This window comes from Rhinolophus sinicus, chromosome 15, assembly GCF_057876585.1.
Source record: "Rhinolophus sinicus isolate RSI-liver-muscle chromosome 15, RSI-T2T, whole genome shotgun sequence".
Taxonomy (NCBI): domain Eukaryota; kingdom Metazoa; phylum Chordata; class Mammalia; order Chiroptera; family Rhinolophidae; genus Rhinolophus; species Rhinolophus sinicus.
Window position 1 is genome coordinate 46,402,357 of NC_142515.1, and position 8,256 is coordinate 46,410,612.

General features: G+C 37.5%; 1 protein-coding gene across 1 annotated transcript in view; it reads right to left on the reverse strand.

Moving 5' to 3' along the window:
• Positions 1-8,256, reverse strand: part of DNAJC12 (DnaJ heat shock protein family (Hsp40) member C12) — a 65,970-nt gene that overhangs the window by 56,646 nt on the left and 1,068 nt on the right. The gene's annotated exons all lie outside the window — the stretch shown is intronic.

The following is an 8,256-nucleotide window of genomic DNA, read 5'->3' on the forward strand; positions in this document are numbered from 1 at the left end:
ATGGGAGAAAATATTTGCAAATCATATATTTGATAAGGGGTTAATACCCAGAATATTTTTGTAAAAGAAAAAAACTCATACAACTCAAAAAAAAAAATCTAATTTAAAAATGGGTAGAGGCTCTGAATAGACATTTTTGCAAAGAAGACATATAGATAGCCAATAGGTACATGAAAAAGTGCTCAACATCAGTATTCTTACGGGAAATGCAAATCAAAATCACAATGAGATCTCACCTCACACCTGTTAGAATGGCTAGCATCAAAAAGATAAGAGATAATAAGTGCTGGCAAAGATGTGGAGAAACGGGAACCCTTGTGTACTGTTGGTGGAATGCAGCCACTATGGAAATTCCTCAAAAATTAAAAACAGAACTACTATATTATCCACTAATTCCAAAGAAAATAAAATCATTATCAATTCCACCTCTGGGTATTTATCCAAAAAAAATCTAAAACACTAATTCAAAAAGATATCTGCATCCTTATGTTCACTGCAGCATTATTTACAACAGCCAACGTGGGGAAATAAATTAAGAGTCCATTGATAGATGACTGGATAAATAAAATGTGGTGTGTGTGTGTGTGTGTGTGTGTGTGTGTGTGTGTGTGTGTGTGTGTTTGTAATGGAATATTATTCAGCCACAAAAAAGAAATACTGACTGTGTGACAACATGGATGGACCTTTAGGGCATTATGCTAAATGAAATAAGTCAGACAGAGAAAGATAAATACTGTATGATCTCATTTATATGAACTTAAAAAAAAAAAAACTCACAGAAACAGAGAAAAACAGATTAATAGTTACCAGAGGCAAGGTGGGCGATGGGCGAAATGGGTGAAGGTGGTCAAAGGCACAAATTTCCAGTTATAAGATAAATAAGTCTTGGGAATGTAATGTACAGCATGCTGACTACAGTTAACAATACTGTATCTGATATTTGAAAGTTGCTAAGAGTAAATCTGAAAAGTTCTCATTACACATACACGCACCCATATTTTTATCTATGTGTGGTGATATAAACTAAGCTAACTCTGGTAATCATCACGTATATACATAAATCAAATCATTATATTGTACACCTAAAACTAATACAATTTATGTATCAATTGTATCTCAGTTAAAAAGAAAACAATCCAATACAAAGAACAAGATTGATAAATTAGTCTACATTAAAAGTAATACTTACGTTCATCGAAAGACACCATTAAAGATCCATTAGGTGAAAGGCTAATAGGAAACTTTTTATAAAGTTATAATGAATGGATCCAGCTGACAAACTGTCCACACAGCTAGATTACATTTTAGTGCTGGTTATTGTCTGGTTTGCCCTCACCTCCATTCTGTGACCCTAAATGATAAAATTTCTCATGTTTTCTTGTGTGTAGCCACATGATGGGTTTTTAGACAGCTGTATGTGAGAAGTAGCAGTGGGTGTCACTTTCAAGGCTGGCCAATAAAACCTTCTGAAAAATGTTAATTTCCTTTACCTGTCCAATGGCAGAGCTTCAAGATAGAAGGAACAAGTGTCCTCTTGGTCATTTTTCAAAGGCAAGTTGACCTAATGAGCTATTTGACCAGGAACAACCATGTAGGATTGTCATGTGAGTGAGAAGTAAACTTTTGTTGCATTTAGCCGTTGACATTTTTATTTATTACAGCAGTTAGTCTGCCCCTAACACAAGTTCTTTTGGGACTCTAAATCTCCTCAGTGATGTCTTGAGGGATAATATGGTGGAAACTGGAAGGGGGGGGTCTACTTCAACTAGAACAGCTCTGTTTTTATATATTTAATACAGTCGGCCCTCCATATCCACAGGTTTCAAATCTATGGTAGGGGCAATGATATGCATGGTCTATACAATTTTATATAAGGGACTTGAGCATCCGAGGATTTGGGTATCCCCAAGGGGGATAGGGGTGGGTGGTCCTGGAACTAATCCTCCGAGGATACGGAGGGATGACTGTATATATAACGTATGATGTATGAACGCATGCATGTATAGGTAATGATACACATGGTGAGGACTTCAAAAGGCACAAAAGATTTTACAGTAAAAATCTTCTTGATAACATTGTTCAGTCTCCCATTTGCCCTCCTTAGGAGCAAATTCTGTTACCCACTTCATGAGTTTCAGTGATAATATATGTACATAACATATGTACTGGTGATATGTTTGACCAGTTCTTTATTAATGGACAATTAGTGTATTTCCAATCTTTTGCTAGTATAAACGATGGCACAATGAACATCTTTGCATTTTATACATGCGAGTATGCAAGTATATCTATAAAATCAATTTCTAGAATTTGAATTGTCAGATTAAAAGGCATATACATTTTACATTTTGATAAATAGTGCCAAATTTCCCTCCATAGGGTATGAATTGACACTTCTGCTGTCACTATACAAGTGGGCGTGGCTCTTTACATCCTTGCCAATGCGATATATGATCCATCTGATATGTGAAAAATGGTATCCCATTGTAGATTAATGAGTATTTCTTACTGTGAGTGAGGTTTTACATCTTTCACATGTTTCAAAGCCACTTGCATTCCCTTTCCTGTGAACTGAACTTTTCATTGTCAACTGAGCTGTCAATCTTTTTCTTATTGACTGGTCGGAGTCCTTTAACTATTAAAGGAAATGTATCTACATTTTATAAGAGTTAAGATTACTCAACAGATGGATTCTGCTGCTAAAATATCAAAGTTTGAAAATCACTGCCTATGCCCTTTTGCAATCTGGCCTTGCTAATAAGCCGGTCCCCTCATTTCCTTGGGAATCTTTATCAGTGTGGTTGAAACTCTAAGCAAAAGTTTCTCAACCCTGACACTGTTGATAACTTGCCTATAAAATTCTTTGTTGTGGGGGGCTGTCCTCTGCATTGCAGAACGATTAGCAGTATCCCTGGCTTCTGTCTGCTGATTGTTGGTAGTAGTATAGTCTTCCCCCAGTTTTGACAACCAAAAATATCTCCACATTGTCAAATATCCCCTGGAGGATAGGGGGACAAAATTGCCCCCGTTGAGAACCACTAGTCTTGGTGTGCTATGTTCCCACGTGTGACACGATCTCTCAGTCCAGTCTTCTAAGGCTGCTAGAGTGTACCTCTCTGGCTTTGACCTCTTTTTTCCATTCATCTCTTTTCAATCAGCCTGTTTCTGTGACACCCAAAGGGTCACAATTACATTTCTGAAGGCAGGCTGCATTACCAAACTGTCTATTTGCTAAAGTTCGGAAGTCCCACAGAGGTTCTGAAACAGTGTTTGATAAAGTATAGACTATTAAGCTCTGTAGGGAAGGACAACACATGTGTGCTATAACCTAGTCAAAAAGACAAAAAAACGTACATGAAGCCATGAAAGGATAATATCTGCTAAATGTGTCGTTATACCTAGGATATTTAAAAAGAAGTGGTGTCAGACAGGAAAGTCAACCAACTGTGCTGGCCTCACAGGGTGGGAAGGGCTTGATGAGGTTATCAGAACCCAGTCTAGCTCTCAGATGGTAGTTTCAAAAAATGATTATTATTTTTTTAAATTAATAAAAAGGTGCTCATTTTAATACATGAAATTTTAGCAAGATATATTTACTGATATGTCCCCAACTCTTCCATTTATGCTCACCCCTCCATCAGGGACATTAAAATGTTAACATTTTGATATGTAACTTTCCATACTTTTTCCAAGTCTCTACAGCTATATTTGCATATGGGTTTGTATATAGGTGTAGTTTTTTTTTAAATAATAAAAAGGGGATATTTATTAAATAATGAAAGATAGCATACATGTTTTTGTGCAACTTGCTTTTGTCTCACAAATGTTCATATATCATACACATTCCTCAAAACAACAGCTCTTTTTAATGGTTACATAATGTGCCATAGCACGTGTGCACCATAATTTGATCAACAGGTTTACTATTGAAGATATCTGGATTGTTTCTTGACTTTTTCCCAGTAACATTAATGCCATAATAAACATTCTTGTATTCATATCCTATATATTCGCATATTCGCATTTTCATTTCTTTCAGATAAATGGGATTTTGGATTGAAATGTATAGGTATATTTATAATTTTAATAAATATTTTCAGATTACTTTCCAACACTATGACAGCAATGTATGAGAGTGTAAGTTTCCCGAATCCTGGTGAGAGATGGTAACAATAAAATGTTTTGTTTTTGCCTATTTGAGGAATGAAAAATAGTACCTCATTGTTTTATTTGCATATCCCTGACTAGTAAATTAGAACGCATTTTAAATTTTTATGTAGTCAAATATATATATTTTCAATGGCTCCTGTCTTACTTAAGAAGCTTTCTTGATATAAAGTTACATAATATACTAAAATGTCTTATATTTCTATTGTATTTTTTCATTTAGATCTTTAATCTACCTGGAATTTATTCTTATATCTAGTGTGAAGTAAGACCTGTATTTATGTTTTTCCACATTAATAACCAGTTATGCCAATATCACTTTTTTTAGTACATAGAGTTGATACTAACTCCTCCATTAATTGTAATCCCATAAGACTGATACCAAAGCTATAAGGCCAATTTATTTGTTTATATAAACAGAGCTTTCAAGTCAGCCAGAATATTAATGTTGGCTCTTTGACCATTTTCTCCCCAGTGGGTAATTCTACATGGGAAACTAAATTACTGTTGAAGGCTGCTCAGGGGGATTAGGTCTAGAAAACAAATTAAACATTTTAGGGACAAGTGTCCGAGTCTGTGACAGCCTTTGATATAATAAAATATAAACACTTTGTCCACTCTTCCTGATACAGAACTCCTAACACCCTTGGAATTTCCTTAATGATAAGGAGGTCTTTTATCCTTTTCACCACTCCTGAGTTTATGCTAGTGAGGTAGCTTAGGGTGGGGTCCCCAGGAAGCCTCAAGATGAGGCCAGAAACCAGAAAGACCACGTGATTAGAAAGGGGAACTTTTAGCCCCACTCCCAACCTCCAGGGAAAGGAGCAGGTGCACTGGAGACTGAACTCTATAGAAAAACTTAACAGAGATTCAGAGCTTCTGAATTGGTGAACACATCCATGTACTGGGAGGGTGATAAGCCCCAATTTCATGGGGACAGAAGTGCAAGACCTTTCTGGACCTTGCCCTGTGTACCTCTTCATCTGCCTGTTCATTTGTATCCTTTGGAAGGATATAGAAAATACATTTACTTTGTAAATGTAAGTCATGTATCTTCCTGAGTTCTGTGAGCCATTCTAGGCAATTACTGAACTTTAGGAGGATGTCATGGGAACTCCCAGTTTCTATGCACTTCATCAGAAGTACAGGTGGTCTGGGACTTATTGGCATCTGAGGTGGGGTAGTCCTGTGAGACTGAGCCCTTAAACTGTGAGGTCTTCACTAACTCCAGGTCAGAACTGAGTTGAATTGTTGAATACCCAATTGGTTTCTGGACAGTCAGACTTGGTTGTTGGTGTTGGAAAACACCTCACAGTCCAATGCTATGTCACCTTGTCAAACAGAGTATCAGAAACATGTCATATGTTTTACTAACTTTCTCACCTGAACTGTGCTGAGGACAAAGTGAATTTCCCTATTTCGCTTCGTTTTTTGTTTGTTTGTTTTGTTTTGTTTTTAGGACCCATGCCAATAATTCTTTTCCTATATGGAAATCTTCACTTAGATTCTTCATTTATTCCATTCAATAAATACACATATATGTGCCAGTTATTCCACTAGAGAGCTAATGATACAGAGGTGAACCAGATGAACAAAATTCCTGCTGTAGTTGGGGGAGGCAGTCAATAAAATACAGAGAAAAATAAGTTAAGGAATAAAATAGGGGAATGTGCTTTATAATGGACTGAATAGGGAGTACAGAGTCATAGGCAAAAAAAAGTATGACAAATACATGGCAGGCATGTATGTATTTTAAAAGCTTCCAGAGTTACTTTGTACATATATAAGCAAATACATACATATATACACACATGGTCTTCCTTCCACACTCCCCCTTTTATTTTTTTCACCAATAGCACTACACTATATACACTATTCTACATATTGCACTGTGCAGCTTGGAGATCATTCCATACAAGAACTTACAGAGTGCCCTCATTTAAAAAAAAATGGCTTCATAATATGAAAAGCTCAATTTAGAGTATATTAATGCTAAAAATATTTACAAGGCTTAGGCCAGATTCATGGAAGATTTTTAAAAAACTGAATATGAACTTGTAATAAAATAATCAGTCTTTCTGACTCCATCTTGCTCGTGCCTGACATGTTAGTTAGCAACTTCTGCTTAGTCCTGCATGTAGATATGCTAATCATTAAAGGAATCTAACCTGCAGCCTAGAGTTTACTGAAACAACCTTCCTGCTCAAAACTACCTCCCTAAGGAGATAAGGAAGGTATGTACACAAATATTGTTTATCAAAATTTTTATAGGAATCTTGTGACTAACATCACGGCAACCAGAGTTTGAAGTTTCATCATCCCCCTTGGACCCTTGCTGACCTCCAGACGTCTGCGCTCATCAGTCACGTCCTGACCTCAAACCCCTCTTGTTCCCCCTTTCCCCTGACATAAAAGAAACCTGCATTCTCTACCTTCTCAAGAGAAATCTTTAGGACTCTAGTCCACTGTCTTCTCAGCTTTCTGAATAAAGTCGTTTCCCTTGCCCCAACGCCTTATCACTCGACTTACTGGCTGTCCTGCGGTGGTACCAGCTTTCCCTCCATTACAAACGTGCAAGCTTTAGGCACAAAGAATGACTTGAATTTCAGGCAAGTAGGTCTCAACTACTGGTAGACCAGAAGTCTAATTACGTTTGTTTTATAATACAATTTCTATTTCTCATTTATTCTACTTGCCATGAGTACCCCATTTCTGACCTTTCAGCACATTAGTGATCATATAGCATTTCATAAACACCAGCAAGTATTTTTGATAATATGTATATATATATATATATATATACACACACACAAATATTATATATAAGTAAAAGAATGTCCATAAGCTTACAAACGTCCATCTCAAAAAAGCTAGGAATTTTGTTTCTATTTTGATTGGATACTGCCTCTCAACATTTCATATATTACATCCCATCAATGTGGTTGAGAATCAATATATAAAATATCTTGTAGGATAAGACAGACAAAGTGGAGAGACATCAGGGCCAAGTACGTCAGCCAGGAAGGATGAGGTGCCTGTGTAATTCGGAATTGGAAAGAGTATAGGAGGGAAGGAAGAACAGGATTTGGTACAGATTGTACAGAGGGCATCAATCTGAAGGAACACTTCTAAGATGATTCCAAGGCTTCCCAGAAGAAAGAGATCACTTTCAGAAATGAAAAGTGACCAGTTGTAAGGGGAGATTCCTAACTTAATTTGAGGTACAAAGACTTTAGATGGGACCTCAGAGACACATTTCCAACCTTGTAATTTTTTTTTTAAGAATGAAGAAACAGCAAGTTGTTTGCCTAAGTGCGCACAACTTAATAGGCGTGGCAGGCAGGACCCGCATTATGCTTAAGGGATGGTTTACTGTAAGCTCGGAGAGGTCCTGTAAACGGATAGAAACAGTGCGCCGGAGGCAGATACTCTACCAAACAGTGACTCCAAACCTGCCAAATTTTATTACATGGGTCCCTAGTGAATGCTAGATACGGAGTGACAGAGTCCTGGAATTTCAGGGAAAGTGGAAAATGGAGGGGCTTCAAGTAGGAAAGGAACTATTTTCTGAACTACTATGTACCCCTCACTTTACATCTGGCTATCTCATTTAATTCTCACCACAACCCTACAAAATAGGTACAGTAGTACCATCTTTCAGAGATGGGACCAAGCTAGAAGGGAAGGATCTCCAATTGCAACCGAAACCCAGATGTGTATAGGGGCCAAGTCATGCTCATCCCACTCTCTGCTTTTGCTGCCTCACCTGACCCAATACACTCATTTTAATGAAGCCCACACAAGGGAACACCCACACATTTGTCAAAGGAGTTGTGTGTGTGTGTGAAACACACACCCTTAGGGATTTTACAACTTACACTACACTACAAGTGGAGAGTAGGGGGGGAAGCCATCAGCTAAGAGGAGAAGCAAGGACAGAGAGGAGCTGTCAGAATGGTGTGAGGAGTGAACTGTGTCCTTCTGCTTCTACTCATACCCCTAACAACGAGACTATCCATCACATTTGCGGGAGCTACACCTTGGCCAGCTTCAGTCCTTGTTGCCTCTCAGGAACTACGATTTAACCCT